This window comes from Filicampus tigris, chromosome 17 (assembly GCF_054856515.1).
Source record: "Filicampus tigris isolate MCC_2025a chromosome 17, RoL_Ftig_1.0, whole genome shotgun sequence".
In the NCBI taxonomy this organism is placed as follows: Eukaryota; Metazoa; Chordata; class Actinopteri; order Syngnathiformes; family Syngnathidae; genus Filicampus; species Filicampus tigris.
In genome coordinates, this window is record NC_141233.1 from 12,163,094 (window position 1) to 12,183,699 (window position 20,606).

At 40.2% G+C, this 20,606-nt stretch overlaps 1 protein-coding gene across 6 annotated transcripts in view; it reads right to left on the minus strand.

The window, feature by feature from the left end:
- Window positions 1-19,771, minus strand: part of srrm3 (serine/arginine repetitive matrix 3) — a 57,131-nt gene extending 37,360 nt beyond the window's left edge. For all 6 annotated transcript variants that reach the window (XM_086012760.1, XM_086012762.1, XM_086012761.1 and 3 more), the window contains exon 1: window positions 19,571-19,771. The gene's annotated coding sequence lies outside the window, so the exon portion shown is untranslated. The remainder of the gene's footprint in view (window positions 1-19,570) is intronic.
- Between the last annotated feature and the right edge of the window lie 835 nt (window positions 19,772-20,606).

A 20,606-nucleotide genomic window follows, 5' to 3' on the forward strand; every position in this document is an offset into this window, starting at 1 on the left:
TTAATCCGTCATTCGTCTGTAGTCCATCAGTCTATTTTTCGGCTTGTGAAAGCTTAGTCAGAATCGCAGACGGAAGCCCGTTTAAAATTAGAGGCCGACCGGCCTAAAGACGGGTACTATTTTTTTTCCTCACGGAAAAAAAGGCAAATGACGGACGACGGAAGGGTACCCATGCTGCTGACAGATGCTCAATTTGTAGTAAAATGTGATTTTTTTTTTCTCTGATAATTCGATAAAACAGTGTCTCAAAAGGTTTTTGTATACAGTATACAGTAGTATCTCTCTATTTTACACCTTTGTTTTTTATTATTAGTAACTGAGCTGAGATGTTTGATCCATGTTGGGCTCTCGAAATCACAAGCTTCATCAGCATGTTTTGACTTTTTTTTTTTAAGATGAAAGATGCTCACAGAGAAAATAGAGCACAGTGAAAAAATAAAAGATCTTTCCTTCTCCCAGCACTCCACTGTTATATATGTATTATGAATAATGACGGTAGTAAATTACAGTGATGTCTGCCAGTTTTTAGCAGAAGTTTAGTGACTCAAAAATGGAGGCTTGCAATCATAAATATTGATTAGAGGGTGTAAACCGTAATGCGATATGGCTTTACGTTGGTGAAAGATAAATCCATGTCCTGCTGCCAAGTTGTCCAATGAGCCAGTTCATAGAAGGCGTTGACAGCACATTGTGAAATATGTTTTGGAGCAAGTAAAATAACGTGTACTCGACTACGATGTTTTTTTCCTGACACGTAGTCAAAACAAAGAGGTACTGCTACTTTCATGCTGCAAGGTGAAGCCAAAATGCCGGCATCATTTGATTGCGAGCTGGTTTACACACACACACACACACACACACACACGGACATTTTCGGCCATTTCTTCAACTATGCAGAGTACCACCCGTACTTTTGAAATTGGGAATATATTTCAAAAGATTGTCAACACTGTGACTGATAGACATACCCACCTGAACGGAGTGGCTAAATCAGAAAAATGTGTTTATTTAGTGATGTTCCTCCCCTTCATTCAAGGGTTGGTTTGAAAAAGTTTTGCTTCATATGCGACTTGGGGACACGAAGTCCCCACAACTCACTCCCCCCTAAATCCAAATCGAGGAAGCAGGCATATTTTTCCCGGAGGTCTCATTTTTCCATTATTGTAACAGAATAAGGGAAAATATAATCTCATTCAGGGGGATTATTTTTCTTGGTCCTCTGCTTGCAGGCTCTGCGTGATTGAACTGAGACAGTCAAGACCTGCAGGAAAAGGAGGCCGATGTTAGCCGACTGCAGCTCTAAAAGGACGCTGTCCTCTTTTGGCCTCACTGATGCACTTATGCTGGCACAGCATTGTGGAGAGCAGCAAGATCAGCTGCCAGATCTAAAGTGACGCTTGTCACTTAACAGCGGATCATTCCCGGGCTGCAACCACCCGTAACATGCATGGAGGCCGCTGCATAAAATCTTTATTTCCACACACGATCAGCTGACAGAACACCTGCACTAACATTTTCAATACTTTGAACAATTCTTTTCTTCAATACTTCTGATTACCAGCAGCAAGCGCCAATTAGTTGCTGTCTCAGTTTTTCGGCCAGTGAAAATCATTCGGGGTGAGATGAGTTCACAATGCTTGCTAATTATGGGGAGTCGCTCTGTCACTTATGTAGCGTCGGGCAAACAAATCAAATTGTCATTAGTTCTCATGTATGTAGAGTTACATTATTTATGTTTTACATAGTGCTGTCAAGCGATTAAATTTTTTAAAACTAATTAATCATAAGATTTTCCATAATTGATCGCATTTTTCAACTACAATTTTTTACGAAACAAATATTTGCTTGAGTAAAATCTTGGAATTAATGTGGAAAAATAAAAGTATATTTCGATTCAAAGACTGTTCTAATGGCTTTCTTTGATGCTTGAATACGATTCTTTTCCTGTAAAATACAACAGTTGAAAGATACACCAAAGACGTGCAACACATATCGTATTTGAATTTGGCTTTGCAAATTATTTTGGATGAGCCGTCAAGCAACTTTTTAAAGTAAAACTACGTCAAAGTCCGCCTTTGCGACAGTGAGCAGAGGTCAGCTGCTACAGGATGTAAATAAAAATGAGTTAACTGAGTTAATTTTTTTTTTAGTGCATTTTGAAATTTCAATTAATCTCCATAGTTAATGCTTTAATTTTCACAGCCCTAGTTTTACATAGTATAAAAGATCACTCAAAGGAGTGATCTCCAACCACCAGGCCACGGACGGATACCGGGCCGCAGGCCACTTTGGACCAGGTCGCGCAGATGAAGAGAAGAAGAAAAAAAAAAAACTTTCAGTACTTCTATTGTATTTATTATCCGAGGCTGAAAACTATTTCATTTTGAAAAGTGACCGGATTCTCTCAGTTACATCAGTCTATGACGGACTGTGTTCGGGGTATGTCTCTTTAAATTGCCAAGCTCCATCAGCGCAATAATTTTGCGCACTAAGTTATATTAACATCCACTTTTCCTATATTGGATTGCTTTACTTCCGCAATCGAGCAATTACTGAAATGTAATTCATTGATTTTCGGGGGCACGGGATAAATCGGGATTAAGAAGGAGCATGCGCACTTGGCCCCGACGGCCCACCAAGACCTACCATAATATCCATAAAAAAGACAGAGGGATGAGTTGTAAGAAGTATGCAAATCAAGACTATAAATGAGCAGGAGGGGAATGCTAAAGAAAGGAAAGGATGAAATACATGAGGCGGGGAAATTCAATAAAGGTCTTTCTGTCTTGCAGGTGGAAATTCCTACCTAATTTTGCTTAATTGAACATCACTTTCAATTATCCATTCGCAGGTCTTTGCGTAACTCCACTTTTCTTCAATTGCTTCAAGATGCAATTAAATAGACATCAGAAAAACAGAACAAACCTCACCATTGAACAACATAATAAAAAAAGTGAAACAAGACAGTTACCTCTACTCAAAGTTGAGAATTTTTTTTTTTTTATAGTCGTCATTTTTACTAATTAGGTGGTTTCCTTTAAACTCTGTTCTCAAGGGTTTAAACAATGTATCTAATAATACCGAACAACATAGTGGGGAAAAAGAAACAATGTCAGGCACAAAATGAAAATCAAAGACGTAGATTCGGTGCAAGTTCAGAGACTGTAAATTGACGTATTGTTCTGCAGGGAACAACTGTATTGTAAGCACTTGACAGTACAATGTGATTGAAACCAACCAATAATCTGTAGAAGTGAAGCCAACACACACACACACTGCTGGTCCACTTCGTGAAAAGCTACTTAACTGGATAAGGGCAACACAAGCCAACTGGAAGACACAGCGCGTTCCACATCGGAGGATAAACAACGAGCCAGGATAAGACCACAACATGGAGGATATATGGAACCATTGTCCAGATTCGAGCTTTCTAACAAGCTGAACTTGCAATTGTACTTAATTGGAGAGAGCAGCGAGCTAGAAAAAGATTACAATAAGATCATTACAATTTGTGTGCTATGATTCATTTGGCAGACCGCTATCAGCAGCACACATGGATTCATTTCTTAAAAAGCCATCTGTGTTGATTTTTAACTCCAAACGGTCACATCTTAATTTCAATGTGATCGTGATTACTTGATGTTTTCACCAGCTTGGGTTTGTCCATGTGTCCTTTTATTTGTTCGTGTGTCGGTCTACAATATTTTTCATTTCTTATCCTGCATTTTTCATACGGGTGTTTTTCAAAAGAGAATCATATACAGTTTTTAAATGGACTCAAACATTGGTTATCGCATGAACAAAAAAGTCTGAATGTCAATTAATCCCAATCATTTATAATGATCATAATTTAATTTTCTATATGCAGATTACAGGCTGTGACGGGTGTGAGTTTCATGAATTACGTTTGCTTGTACAGAATGGGTTCTTTTTTTTTCATCTTACACATTCACTTTTATCAATTACAGATACGATTTCTGAGTTAAACATCTATATTAACTTACATTTCAACGTGTGTTTATAATATTGGATGTGGCCACTCGATTTCACAAGAGTTTTTTTTTTTAAATATATAAGACCACCAATTGGAAATACTGTGAAAATTACCAGTTGTAACCCGGGAAATGTCTGATGCAAATTACAAATTAATTTTTTTTTTTTTTTTTATTATTGTATTTATAATAATCATAATACTGTTATTTTCATTCATTAAATTATAACTTTTAGATCATTTTTAGTTTAAGTTGTGGCTGCAAAAAACATGTGAGTGAATGTTTAATGATATACTGACCAACATGAGCCTGATACGTTCTAACGGACAGATGAGAGAAAAAAAAAAATCAAACGGCTTTTTGAGTTTGATGTTTTCGTTAATTGCAAATTTCATTTCTAAAGCTTGCAGAAGACATGACAGACTGTTTTAGAAATGAGTTTTTGTTGTACTTTGGTCTTAGTGCCAGATAGATCATTCATTTGTTTGATCCCAATGCGGGCTGGGCGTACTATTATGACACAATAAAAAAATTAATAAAAAGAAGGGACTTTGCAAAATTGCATTTTTTTTAATTTTTATATACAAAGGTGTATTAGGGCCACATTGGATATAAGTGCCAATCAATCACCCCAAAAAGAGCTTGGAATGGCTCAAGCTTATCTGGGACCCGACTGAAGAAAAGTGGTAAGGAAAATAGATGGAAAGACGAAAGTAATATTTTATTTCATTAAAAAGCTTTGTGATATTCTGCTCAGTAGAGTTACAATGTCAGACTACTGCCTCAGCATGGCTCCAAGGTAACCTAGACATTCATTTCAAATGAAATTGAGCTGAGGTGCTCTTAGAAATTGAGCAGATAGCGGAGGTGTCGTTCCAGTTTGAAGGGGAAAGAGACACAAGCTCAAATGTCTGCTTATTGGATTCTGTTCTGCATTGTGTGTTGCGATACAGCAACTGTGGATGTTTGAAGATAATTTATGAATTATTCTCTTTTTACACTGTATGAACATTTAGAATCCAACTTTGGTGTGTCTGTTCTCTGCTGAAATAGTTGATAATGTAGGTCGACAAGGAGGCTGGTAATGTGTGACAATCTCAAATGTATCCTATGATTAACTGTGTATAATCTGTATTCTGGATGGCCTTGAATATGACCTGTCACCATGACAACAACAATGCACCAATCATTGATATGAAGATGCTTCTGTCAACTGCTCGTCTGCCAAGGTGCAACCTCAGAACAAATCCTGCCCCGTTTCAGGTTCCCTCTGTGCATCATTAGTGTATTCAACCAGGATAAATTGTGTATCGACAGTGTAGATGAAGGACTGCTTACTGGGGCCAACACCGAGTGTGCTGACAGCTCTGAAATGCCGCTTCACCCAAGGAGAAAGATTACGGCAAGGTTATGTCTTCCCCCCGCCCCCCGATGTTTTTGTACTTTAGCTGTCTGCTTTTTTTTTGATCCACTTTCCTTCACCAATAGTTCCACTACCTGTCAAAATGAGGAACCAATCTCAAAGCAAAGAGACTCTCAAATCTTAGTTCTCAGTGAACGAATGCCAGATGGATGAATTGGGATCACCATGAAAAACAACTACTTTTGGGGCCGAATTCCCCAGTGATGGCTATCACTGCAAAAAGACAAAGCCACCCACCGGCAAGGATAGTTGCTGGTTTCCGCAATCGAACGCTACCGGATGACAACTCAACTCAAGATTGCAAAGTGAAACTAGATGAAGTGGAGACAGGAAGACTGGCAGAGGGCGAGATCGGAATGCTTATGAAAAAGATACCGATTGACTGATGGATGGTTGCGTCAATAGTCCTCCAAGATCTTCTATGACCTTAACACACCCATATATCCTGATCAGTGCTATTTGGCCTTTATGGACTTTGACAGGAAGGAGAGGAAATGCTGCAATTCCACCTGGTTATCAACATACACGTCATCAACATGGTCATGCATTTACAGTAATTGTAACTTTTTGATGTAACCCCCTGGGAAAAACATTTTTCATTGCTTAAAGCTTTGCAAGCCCACTAGTTGAAACAAGACATTCTGATAAATATTGCGATTGTGGAATAAGAGTTAATCCATCCGTTTTTAGCTAGCTCAGGGGGCGGCCATTTTGTCACTTCTGTCGACTGAAAATGACATCACAGTTGCTCAAGGCTCAGGTAAGGACCAATCACAGCTCACCACTTTTCTGAAGCTGAGCTATGATTGGTCGTTACATATTTGTAATTTGTGACATACTGTTACTAAGAGGGGATACAAATTATGCTTTTGGTCACAGATGAGACAAAACCAATTCACTGTAACAAGATGGGAGAAATAAAGATAGACACGTAACGTATACTGAGCATAGATCTCACTGCACTACAGAATGGCATACACGTCACAAATACCCCTGACCAAAATAAAACTGGCAAAAGGTGAGATCAATTACTTCTCCCTTATTTGCTATGTCCCTTCTGTGCTGTTACTGTTACAACAAAATAATGCCTCCGTGAAGCATCCCCCGCCACGGACAAAGAGCGATAACATGAGACAAACCCCAAATTCACTCCCATCCCACCTCTCTCTGCCAGTTCAGATTTCACATCTCCTCCAGCCATCTGTCAAGGAAGGGCTACGTGCTTGTGGGCTCTTGTGCGGCCGCAGTAACAACAGACGCCGCTGCCCTGCCTCCAGAGACGCTACAGCCATGAATATAAGAATGCGCTAATGCTTTTTGCCTCGCGAAGGCTGCATGTTTATTTTTAGAGGTGGGGATGTGACGGACTGAAGCAACGTTTCGGGGCGAATCAGTGTACAAATGTGTTTACATGCCGGGGGAGGGAGTCGATATAGAGAAAAATCTTCAAAACGCAGAAGCTTCTTTAATCTGCAAACCAGGCAAAGGACTAAGACATCTTTCACAGGAGGCATCCTGCTATTATGTTAGCCTCTGCGCGAATAAAGTTTGTTTCCATAAACAGACTAAGGAAGTAGTGGTGGTTCATGTCAGAGAATAACAAGAGCAAATAATGTCACAGCGGCTCATTTTATAATGAGCAATTTACATTGGAGTCTCTTATGCTATTGTCTGCTCTCACTCTTATCAGAGTGATTGGTGAGCTGGAGCTGGACTGGTTGCTAGGCACATATAGACAACCAACCATTCACTATGCACCTATGGACAATTTAAGGTCTTCAAAGAAAGCTAATGTGCATTTTTTTGGGAATAGGGCCCGTGCACCGCGTCATCACGACGTCATCATCCGCCATGTTTGGGTTCTGTGAATGAATGAATTAAAGACTGTGTATTTGTCGATTCAAAAACATGTTAAAATGCAATAAAAAATAGCGAGGCTATAGAACCACAGTGACGTAGTCAACGAGCTACAAGCTCATATGAGTTGATTTTTAACACATCTGCTTGTCATCGAAGCGAGGAATATACCGTTGTTTCTTATGAAGAGCGACGCGGATGCAGTGCCGAAGCACCGTCAACAAATAGCAACCACCAACAAGAAAACTAACCAAAATAAAAAACGTGATCAAAATTCATTCTCGTGTTTCTTCTTTAATTACACACATAGAAGATCATCAGATGGTTACAGTAGAACCCTTATTTTAGGAAGAATTGTAGTATGACCAGGTCATCAATATGTGATATGACTTTTGAGCTCTAATGATGAACACTCATGAAGGTATTGAGTATTGATACAAACTCCCTTCTAAAATCCCAAGTATTTATTCCCCAAAATGAGGGTTGTATTGTAACCGGCTGGAGATCTTTGTGTGACCATTGAAGAAGCACGACAATGAATAATAAAAATAATAAAAAAATGTTGTTTTTTTCTTTTTTAATAGTTGGTTTTCATGTTGGTGCTTGCTATTTGTTGATGGTCCCTGGGCTCACGTCTCAGCGGAGCCTGTTGAAAAAGCACAACCGCACAATTCGTGGTCAGACCACATATTTTTTCCTTTGCGATCGTGGATGCCACTACTGCACCCCCTAACACAGCAACAGTTCACCACGTTTATATATTTCGGCCGTCTAAATCAAGCAAGAAACGGCGAGTTTGTCTTGCATGTAACAACAATAGATACGTTACGGTTACCCCCGTGACGACGTCAGCGATGACTATAAACTGGATTAATTACCCAGAGAAAATAAATGCAAGCACGGGCAGTGTCTCACAAGAGGACCTGAGCTAAGATTTGAACAGTCAAAAGTTGACGGTGCCGCGTCCTCACTTTTCTGTTGCCAACATATTCAATGTTAACACCGGCAAAAGGTGCATCGTGATTGATACTCATACAGTCGATTTTCATTTCATTTAACCCGTCAGTGAATGGAGGTCACTTAAGATGATTTGGTATTTCAAATGAATAGCAAGAGCTCCATTCAATCATCCGGGCACGCTGAGAAAAGAATGCGGGAACTGTATCCATGCAGCATGGAAGTCAGGCGAATGTAACACTAGACCATCAGTGACTCCAACTAAAAACTGGTTCCTTTTTTTCCCTTGCATTTATTTATTTATTCCTTTTTTGACAAACAAGTTGTAGTTGGAAGCTGTTGTGACAGAGTGTTTCACACACGCGCGCATTCACATGGACAGCTACTATGATCCGGAACATAGCTTCGCAGAGAGAAGTCTGACAGATGGTTTTATTGCAAATAGGCCAGCTACTTGCAGAATAAAACCATCCGCAGTAACGTTCCTCAAAGTCAACTAGCAATGTCAGCTTTTCCTCTATATGTTAGTTTGTGTCAATAGATTGAGGCGAGCTGGTCGTCTGGGGAAGCGAGGACCCCATCATATCTGACTGTAGAGGCGGTAGCAAGGCTGTAAATTGGCTGCGAAGGGTGAAAGTCGGCAGCGTGAAAGCAAGAGTAAAGGTCAGGTGAGCTGGCGCTATTCCAGTGGGCTCACACTAGGCACCTCAAAGGTCACACAAAGCCTTTGGCCATAACAGGGTTTAGAAGACAGAAAATGTCACCGAGAGCAAATAAGCTGCAGATACAGGCAATATTGGGACAGCAGCTGCTACAGTTTACAAACGTCTTTATGATGGGAAGTGGACAGTCGTCTCCTTGTAGTATGATGCAAAAGTCTTAAGTGAGATTAGATTTGCTCTTTGCACATGCTGTGTTGAATGTGCCAAATTAACTAGACTTATTCGGTAGACAGCAAGGCTGAAATGTTTACAAAACAGAAAATAAATTGTGGAGTGATTTATTCACATTGGCCATCTGTTTATTAGTAGCAGGCTACTTCCTGGTTAATGGAGGGTGATAAACCAACGGGTGCGGTCATTATGATTCTGTGGGTGGACTGCTGCTTTTATGCCTTAGTGAGTCAAACAGTGAAATTAAATTAGAATGAGATCCTCTTTAAAAAATTGATGGCTTTAGCCCATGCACCACCCCTAAAACGATTTTTTTTTTTTTTTTTGCATCATCTTGTCAATTGCATCCATCCATCCATTTTCTGCCACAACTTGTGCTCGTCATTCAGGTTGTGGGTGAGCTGGAGTCTATCCCAGCTAACTGAAGGTGGGGTACACCCGGCACTGGTTGCCACCGTTCACTCTCACATAAAACCTATGGACAATTTAGCCTTCTAGTAACTTAATATGCACGTTTTGCGAATGTAGGATGAAGATGGAGTACGCTGAGAAAACCTAAGCAAGCACAAAGAGAACAAGCAGGATCTCTCAACTGTGTGACATGTATGCTCATATCACTCATTAAACGGTCAATTGTCTCTTTTGTATAATTTCGGTAAAAATGGCTATGATCATTAAAAATAAATTAATAAAAAAGCTAGTGGTGTTTTTTTTTTTTTAACTAGTAGCAGTATATCTCAGTTTTGTATACATTATAAGTTGTCACTTAATTTGTCACAAGCACGCTTGATGAATAACAGTTGTGTTCATTCTATTCATGGATAAATTAACTGACTCGCCCTCTCTAAAAATAAATCGAATTGTAACATTAGGAAGATGAAAAAAAAAAAAAATGGATCACGGCTAACATAATCACATCCCATCCCCCTAATCTGCCACTGCCACAGCCCTTCTTTGGCCTTCTCCAGACATTTTATTAATCCTCTGGGGAAGTGTGTCCATGCAGGCTTGCTGAAATATCCTCTGGCCAGGCAGCGCACCTAACTTTGCACCACCCCTTCCTTACCCTTTCCCTCCCCCATCACCATCTGTTTCCTGCGCAGCATTCTGGCATACATCTCTGCAAAGCCAGTAACTTCTGCTTTAACATTTTTAATCATTGAATCTCATAACAGCAAATAGGGGTATAAAGAGAGAGATAATTCTTTAAAATGATTATTGTACTAAGCCACTAAGATTAAGCTTTTAGGATACATCCCAAATTTTCTTCCATGTTCTGGTTAAACAATAATAGCAACACTGCAGCCATTACTGGGAAAAAAATGTCAACATTGATCGTTGTATACATTTTTAATTTCCGACCGAAGTGCAAATTTAGTTCAATGCCTGTCAAGCTTTTGATTGCTTTATAAAGCAGAAGGGATGAGTCTCTGCTGGTGGCATACAAACAAGAGAGAAGAAAAGATAATAGAGTTGCGAGAGTAAAATGTCTGCGCAAAAAGGGAGAGTGGTGACAATTAAAACGTGTGGAAACATTCTCTCTTTGTGGCATCATTTGAGCCGGACTCGCTGTTAAAGCGCCCTCGATTAGTTGTATTTATTCAAAAGCAATGATATTCGTCTTGGGATGTCATTTTTAAGCATGAGTCATTGATTTATGCTCATATTGCAATGCTTGAATTTATGTGTAAGACAAAGGGGGGAAAAAAAACAAAAGTTGAGTCTATCGAAATATCTTCATCTGAAATCCCAATGTTGGATGATTGGGAAAAACATCTTTCATTGCTTGAAGTGGAAGTCAACCCAAACATATTTTTTTAGAACATATTCTATGGGGGCCCACTAGTTGAAACAAGGCATTCTGATAAAGATTGCATTTGTGGAATAAGAGTTAATCCACCCGTTTTTAGCCATCTCCGGGGGCGGCCATTTTGTCACTTCTGTCGACTGAAAATGACATCACAGTTGCTCAAGGCTCAGGTAAGGACCAATCACAGCTCACCTGTTTTCTGAAGCTGAGCCATGATTGGTTGTTATCTGAGCCCTGAGCATCTGTGATGTCATTTTCAGTTAACAAAAGTGACAAAATGGCCGCCCCCCTGAGACAGCTAAAAACGGGTGGATTTTGCTGCTAAACTCATATTCAACAAACGCAATATTAATTATATTAATTTCTTTCCTACTGAATATTTTACAGGAAAAAAAAAATATACAGATACTGTATCTTTCCATATGTTTTTATGTACCGGTATTAATTGTGTTGACATACATTAATTAATGGATGCTATTTAAAAGAGTTAACCAGAAAACATTCTTACATTTCCTCACTATAATGAACTGTGCAGACCAACTATAAACTCCCTCTTAACTGTTCTACTACTTACTCCAAAAGGAGACAGAGACTGCCATGGGGGATGCCAGCTCATGTCCTCACTTCCCTCCCTCTCAGTCCAACGTCAGGCTGCGTCTGCCGGCCTGCAATGCCCGATCAAGCTTCTAAATAATTCACAAGCCACTATCCATGTCTATTACCTGCTAACGCTCCCCCTGAAGTGGAAGGTTACCATAGATACACACACGCTGCCGTGCAGTTTGACTAGCGCAGCCATGCTCGAGTGCCCCCCGCCGCTCCAATAATTTCAGAAAATATTTTGACTGCTGCCATTTCTTGTTAACCAGAAGCATGCCTGAGTAGAGGGTGGTTGATCTGATTTAATGAAAGATAGAGATGACAAACCGAAATGAACATGTTGGTTGGTATATGTTTTACTATGATTACAAATGCATGTTGGCAGATGACAACATTGACCATATTCTCCAATAACGTATTCCAAAAAATATTACACGTGAAAGGTCGAAAGATGGTTACGTTTTTTTTGTTTGTTTTTTTTTTAATAAGCTATATTTGCATTTAGTGCCCAGTGAGTGAATATTCGACTGCACGGATGGTCGACTAACATATCGATCAGCACACCAGCTCTAAACTGAGGCTAAGCTTATTTTTGGATCGTGACTCCATATTTGAGGGCAGAACAACAGGATGGTCAAAGCTCTGCAACATATTTTTAGCAGTGCTTTTGCTCACAGCATCACTTTTTTTCCCCCCCCACATGTGCTCCTCTGTGTCCTATTTCCTGTCTTATGGACGAATAAATGGAATTGTATCCCTCAGCACTACTCTGCTCTGATGACATTTTGTCATCTGCTGGTTTCACTCAATGAGACACTGTCACTCATTAAACCTGACAGCACTGTTGGTCCAGCGCAATTACACTCTTGCTCGAGTTACATGTTGTGGACAAATGTAACCGCTATTCAGCGGGGCTCAAGTGGAGGCCATGTTAATTAGGGATTTAGTCTTTCATTGTTTAATGAAAGACAAAAAAGGACAGACATTGATACTATACTCCTCATTGCCTTTACAAAACTATTTCTCCAGTCCCAACATCCGTCTATGTAGCATTCATTAAAGCAGCACTGGGCAAGAAATCGACCTTAATAAAATGTTTTCACAATTCTTTTGATGAAACATTGACTTACAAGTACAGTAGTTGAATGGGACTTCATGCCCTGAGGGGGTCTGTATCGTTTTTTACTGGCACAAAGCAACTTTGAGGAGGATGGGATCAACCCTGGCACACCAAAAAATACAAATGTCCTGAATTGCTTTACGGCATACTCACTTCCTCCTTTCGCTATAAGGACGGCTCAGGATTTCACGACACTATGCGCTGGCACGCATGGGAAATGTGGTTGATTTTTGTCAAAACACTACCGCTTTTGTTCACATGGCGCCGCCATACTCAACAAAAACGGACATATGACACAGTGTTGCTTTAAAACATTCAAAATCACTTCGCTACACAAATGAAACATTGAAATTCATTGCACTGGATACACATAAACATATCATATTTTTAGGCCCACTTAAAATCTTTTAATTTTCTCAAAAATCGACAGTGAGCCTGATGCACGAATGTCGGCTTTTCAGTTTGTCATCTTCAATTCTAATTCCTACCTATTCAAACCCGTATCACACTAAGTGGCGAATGTTTGCGAGTGTAGTCAATTTCGATTTATTTATTTTTTTGTCAGGGTTCGTTCGAGCTCGAATACGGTTCGAAAAGGCATTCGCAAATAATGTTCGCACTACTTGATCTCTAAATCTGACAGTCAATTTTAGTCCCACCCGCCAAATTGCCCGATAATTCCGTGTCATATTTTCTCCCTTCCCTCATCCCTTTCATCCCCACCCCACCGCCGCTCGTTGGACATTCAAAGCAGCTTTAAAGTTGGTCAGGTAGCGGAAAGGGGATCCCTGGGGGACAGCGCCACAAACACACCCACACGCATGCACACAGTCCAGAGAAAGCTAACGAGCAGTCTAACAGTGCCCTTTGAACACTTACTATGTGGCGGCTTCAAAAGGCCACAGCTCTAATAGAATACCTCACTTTCTCAACAGTGTATAGAATTCAGTAAATCCGTTTCCATGCGACATTTTTTTTGTATTGCTCGAATTCAAACGGCAGGTACAGTATGTTAAGCAGAACGGCACATTTAAAAAGGTTAGCACGCAAATGCGCGAGGGAACAATTGAGTTGTAGCGCTTGTGAATAAAGCATGATCCTAAATGAAAAATTGGGAATAAATGTCAGAGAGGACAAAATTCTTGATCAACACCCTCCTTCCAACTCCACGAGTTCAATTATTCAGTCGGGATCTTTGATCTAAAAATGTTCATCTATGTCGTTTTGCCCATCTTCGTGAGACGGAGTGCAACGTGGGACGGAAATTTCCCTTTGATCACAAGTTGAAGCAGACACTCCTGTGATCTTCCAAGTTGCTTTAAAGCTTCCCACAGAGGAAGAGTTGAACTTCGAAAATACAATTTACCAAACAGAATGCAAGAAGACTCAATTTCCGATGTCACGTCGTCTTGAAAATCGCACCGATTACACCGACAGTAAGTTCACTGTCTTAAAGAGATGCTACATTTCAATCAAGAACATACATTCTAAAATTTTTTTTTTTTTGATGTAAATGAAATACTTTTCGGTAATTCCATTACATGACATTCACAAACGCAACTGCTATTCGATTTGCGATTGGATGATCAAGCATGCGGAGGTGGAATTTCTGCCTACATATGCAACAGCTTTCTATTTCCGCCTTAAGCCGTGGAGGAATACAACTAGTTCAAGTTTACGGCAATGTGCTGTGCATGTTGCGAATAATGGTTACTCAGCGCGAGAAGAAATATAACAGCAGGGGTGCACCAATCGATCGGCTAATTTCCTCAATTTTGGGGGATCGGTGATCGGTCAATACGTTAAAATAAAACATATGTTCTCCACCAAGCTCATCTCCCTCCACAGAGGTATGAAACATTCAGCCACTGTCCTCTTCTGCTATGAGATGACAAATTTTTTTTTTTTTACATTTTTATTTGAGCGAAAAAAAAAATGGGATTGGCAAAAATCAGGATCAGGAGGTCAGGCATCATAAAGATTGGGGATCGGCCAAAAAATTGTGATCTGCGCACCCCAACATAACAGATTGAGCCGCTCATCCCTGCCAAGATCAAAAATTATATGTAAATAGAGGTCCATTTTCAACAAAAAAATATTGTGCGCAAGTCGAATTGTATGAACAAAGTGACCGTCATAACTCCAATGTACTGTAGGTTTAAAAAAAAAAATGCAATTTTGAAACATGCAGTGTTCAGCACGACCGACAAGGCTAAGAACCAATAGACTAGTAGAAGATGTGTTACAAATAAACATGGTGGAAAGAAGTCTTGTCTACAGACTGAAAATAACTATTGTGAGAAAAAAAAAAAAAAAAATGCAGCGTATCACGATTTTATACACACACAGTCTTTGAAATGACCCAGTAGTAAACTACAAAAAGTCATCAAATAAAACCAAAGGTCTGTGGGGATTCTTAAAATAATGCAAACAAAACCTAAAATAGCAAGACTTAACTAACTCCCCCTGCGCTAGGCTACACGCTACAAAGCAAAATGGTCTGAAATAAGATAAGACATCAAAAACAGACTGTGACAGCAGAGACAGTGCATGCCTCTGTGTGTGTGTGTGTGTGTGTGTGTGTGTGTGTGTGTGACTTCTTTGTGAAAATACGGGTACACGAGGGACGATTATAAATGGAAACGCTTGAACATGGAAAGATTGGCTTGCTATTTTCTCTGCCCCAGCACTACGAGACAAGCTTGCTATGAGGCCAGTGTGGGCGTTTGCTTCCACTGATAAGTCATCTCAGGTGGAACCTCAAAGGAGAAGACAGTGCGGCATGCTTGCCAGTAGGTTGGCAATGACCACACGGACACTTAAAAGCACATAGCTTACGATTCTGCTCGTCTATGTGTGCTTTGAAAAGGCAATGAATCTAAATGAAATTTGGTCAAATTACAATAAAATACAATTTTATTTATATAGCGCTTTTCATAACACCTAAAGCACTTTACAAAACAATAAACAATAAATAATAAACAATAAAAAGGCCAAAGTACACACGTGTTAATCAATAAATTAACATAAAACACTATATACAATTTACGATTTACAAAAAAAGAGCCGAAAATGTTAGGTCTGATTAAAAGCCAGAGAATAGAAATGTGTCTTCAACCGGGCAGGTACAGAAGTCCTATTTAAATTTTAAATTTTTTTTTTTTTTTTTTTTCAGTCGACAGAAGTGACAAAATGGCCGCCCCCAGCGCTAGCAGGTGGATTTCTCATATTCCACAAAAGCAATATTAATCTGAATGCCTTGTTTCAACTGGTGGGCCTACATGGAACATATTGTGGAAAAAAATACATTTGGATCGACTTCCCTTTAAGCCTCCTGATAGTGACACTTCAGAAATCCTATACAGTCGTCTTAAAAATGCTGCCCTTCATCCTCTCTCCCACATACCGATAAGCCTTTCAGACAAAACACAAAAGACGTTGCCACCTGACGTGAAGGCATAAAACCCACTGGTTCCGAGTTGCAGTTTCAAGTAGAAGCTGAGCTTAATTGTTCTGACTAATGTTCCCCACAGATCTCCATCTATTTGTCTTTGAACGAGCAGAGGGAGCTCCTGCTGCTCTTCCAATGCCACTCGCTCAACTGTTCCCTGTGTCCTCTCTTCCATGAGTGGAGGGAAGTAGGGCAGGGGGAGGGGCGGTTTGAGGCTGCCAGAAAGATGCTTGAATGCAGGAGAACAACTGGAGAATGGATGTGGCCCGGGGGGCAGGTTTGTATTGCTGCCAATCTCAGGTTAATGACAACATAGAGCTGGGTCCAAACGGATGTGAGGCCAAAGGTGGGTAAAAGTAAAAAGTAGTCCTCAACTATAAAGTAACTGGTGAGTAACTTCTGACCCAAATCGGGGCATAAATGTCAAAGACGAAACTATGGAATAGGAATGTGCAACTTAAGATATCGCCCGATGTCTCTAACTAAAACAATGAAGTAAATCTTTATAAAATACCAGATTAAGGCTAATTCAGCAACAACAAATGGCATTACATCAACTTCCTTTGTTTACCCTGGTGAAACAGCACAATCGGCTCACCGGGCAGAGGTTACATAGAAAAGCATGTTTTCCCAAGTTTGAAGTGGAATTCTTGTCAACGGAAATGATGACCTTTATCAGGCACACATATTGGAGATGACGGAGCATGATATAGATGTTGTTTTTGTAGTCTATGCCAAATTCATTTTTGCCAGTAAAAAAATGCTTGCAACATCAACATTATTAAGTGAAGACAATTTGCAATTTTGTATTTAAAGTGGCAAAAGTCAACGCAAACATTTTTTTTTAAAGAATATGTTCTATGCAAGCCCACTAGTTTGAACAGAGCATTCTGATAAATATTGTGTTTGTGGAATAAGTAATAATCCACTCGTTATTAGCCATCTCTGGGGGCGGCCATTTTGTTTTCTGTCAACTGAAAATGACATCACAACGACCAATCACGGCTCAGATTCAGAAACCAGGTCAGCCGTGATTGGTCGTGGTGAGCAGCTGTGATGTCATTTTCAGTCGACAGAAGACAAAATGGCCGCCCCCGGAGATGGCTAAAAACGAGTGCATTTTGCTGCTTAACTTATATTCCACAAACGCAAAATTAATCAGAATGCCGTGGTTCAACTAGTGGGCCTGCTGGGAACATATTCTTGAAATAAATATGTTTGGGTTGACTTCCTTTTTTAGAAGAAACATGAAGTCAATGCACATGAATTGCCTTCGCGGGCCACATAAAATGATATAGCGGTCCAAATCCGGCTCCCGGGCCTCGAGTTTGACACGGGGCTGTGAGTTCAACGACTGAATGTGAGGCCATCATTTTTTCTGCCATACTACATGTACGTAGGTCACGTCGAAATCTCGGCATTGTGTGCGGAGGCCGCAGAGACCGCATGCAGTCGTGTCTGCCTGGCTCCATTGGATTGGTGAAACGGGGTCAAACAGTGTTAGCGATTACGCTGGATTGGCGAAACAGCCACGTGACTGCACCCGAGGCAGTCTCTCTGACAAAATACACAGCTCAATGTCACAAAGTAAAAAAAAAAAAAAAAAAAAGGTGTTTAAACATATGTTGCGTTAAAACTCCCCTGACATATACACTTAATCCAAAAAATTCATTAAATGCAATGGCGTAAATGGAACACATTACTACCCCGTCTGATATTTTTGAGTAGCCCTATCCAATCACAATAATCTCAATCGCATTGTGACGATAAAACTCCTTTCCAACACCATCTCACCAATTCAATGGTTTGGCATCATCGTGCTTCAATTACATTTTCAGTCTGACACAAAAATCCATGACCACAAAGTCTGAAACAAATGCAATCTGCATCTACACTTACATTAAGCAACCAACATTTCCACCAAAATAATAATTCCATCCATCTGATCTACCTATATGACAAACTAAAAAAAACAAAAAAAGAAAAGCACTGAAGTAGGGCCTGAACGATTTACGCATTCGATATTAGTTCTTTTAAAATCGTTTTTTCTATAATTAACACATTACATCACACGACAAAGAGAATGACATTGAAACATTCCCTACCCACAGCAAAATAAAAGTAAGATTTTATCCCCAAATTGGACTGTCTTGTTGAACAGAAACAAGCCCAGGGCTCCCACTACGTCCAACTACTGTACATTCAGTTTATGTGGAGTGTTCTTTGCTGCTCCGTCAAAACACATCGATCCGTGGTGCAAAATAGGTTGGGGCCTGTTGTTTTGAAGACTCTGTAAGTCTTAAATTATGACCAAAAACAGTAAAAATACATTGTATTTATTTATTCCGGGACCAACAGCAATAAAGGGGAGATAAAACTGTAAAAATGTCAATGACAAAGGGATGACAAAAATTAACTGAATAAAAGAGAAAATTACTGCTGTGTGAATTTAAATAATATACAGTAATTCCATTTGTCAAATTGTTTTGTTTGGAAATGGTTTCTTCCAATAACCTAAAAATGACCATAATGAAGGAAAGCTCCTCATATAAACAAACCTATCAAATATTTATAGATTTGTTGGTGACTAATTACTAATATACTGTAACTGATTAAGATGTAATCTGAAGTGCTACAGTATCAATGTTTGGTATAATGGGAAATGTAATTTTTCTTTTTTTTGGTTTACGTTTATGTGTACTTTACTTGAGTATTTACTTTCCTGACTTTTTTGACAACTTTATACATTTACTCCTGACATTAGAAAACGTTTGTTGTACTTGTCAAAACAGGCTCGTTACTCCTTTCAATCTCCGTGAATGACAACGGGGGAAAAAAAGACGTAGAAAGATGTAAAGCCAACTTCGTTTGAGATCTTGATTGATTGAGATTCGGGTGGACGGAAAAAAAAATCTGGGACAGCAGCCAGCAACATTGGGGTATATGAACATGTTTCAAAAAGCTGAATCAGCGCTTCTATTTACCTGACTGTTTTTTTTTTCTCTAGACAAATGTACTTCCACTTTGAGTACGGAGTGTGAGTACTGTCAAAATCTACAACGCGCGGCAAGCAAATAAACCGCACAGGTTGGTTTCATTTAACCCACCAAAAAGAACGATGTGACATGTTGTCCCGTGGCTGGAGGCGGAGGAGGAGACAGACGGGGGAAGGAAGGGGGGGGGGCGGGCGTGTTGACAATGAAGCGGCAGCTGGTCTTGGGGAGGCTGCGAAACATGGACGAGCTATAGAATGGCACCATCTGCACAGCGAGGGGAGGCTGTGGCAACAACACCACGTCCGCGTCGTCCTTTGTCAACCAAAACTACTGACTAGTCTTTTCGGACACACACATGCCCCCTTCGGCAACACTCGCACAATATTTACGGGACCAGCTTGTTATCATCCCGTCGGTGATGCCACATTATTATCGACTTGATCCCATTTAAGCTTCTTCCAAAACTCTTACCTTTCCTTTCCCGCAGTCTTCGGCCACGCAGTCGGAGGTGTCCCCAGCCAAAATCGGCGCGTGTTCGTCGGTCTTGTGGACTGGGTAGCTGATGCTGATGTTGTGGAGCCGTGGCTTGGTCCTCTTCGTTCCTGCTTTGCGGCATTAGCTAGTCCTCTCAGCCTGTGCTCGGCTTGTGGTGCTGAAGTGGACAGCTCAGCGAGGAGCTGTGGGGAAGGCAAAAGAAGGGGAAATTAACGTTTTCGTCAGGTGGTCTCTAGACATCGCCCTCTGTCGGAGGGGAGGTTCAGAGTGCAACGTGAAGCCCTCGATGATAGCGACATCTACTGGAGGACTGAAGACGTGCAGGCGATGGCTTGGCCCAAAACGGTGGCGTTGAAGTGCAAAGCACAACAACGAAATAAAAATAACTAACCACAAAATAAATAAAAGACAAAAGCAAATGAAAAGTCTAACTCCAAACCAAACACAGTGACAAAAATACCAAGCATAACAGCATATCAAAAAGCACACACACACACACACCTAACAAATAACCCCCCCACCCAACTTCATGATGTCATCCATCGGGAGAGAGTTTGAAAAGTGAACTTGGTTTGAAATTGAAGACGTATATGACAAAGAGGCAGTGTAGTTTGTAACTTTGATTTATTGGCAATCGTGAATAAAGTGCTTGAATAAAACACACAAGTGACTTCCTGTCTGCTTCAGTCACAAACAATCGCTAATGTTTATTTCGTGTTTTAGTTTCTTTGTCGATAAAGGCAACTCTGCTGGGAGGTTGAGAAGTGTCTCGTCTCATTGGTTAGGTCGCTACTGCTTCGACAGGCCTGTAGCCTTCACCTGCAACACACAACGAAACATGGTCAAATCACATTTAATAATAACTATTGATACTATTCAGGAGAAAAATGGAAAGATTTTCCAAGGGCTCCCCCAAAGTATTACGTGTCATCGGGAATATGCACCACCGCTCATCCAACCCATCACCTCCAAATCAAATGTACCAGTGTGTACATGAAAAAGATTAACGAGA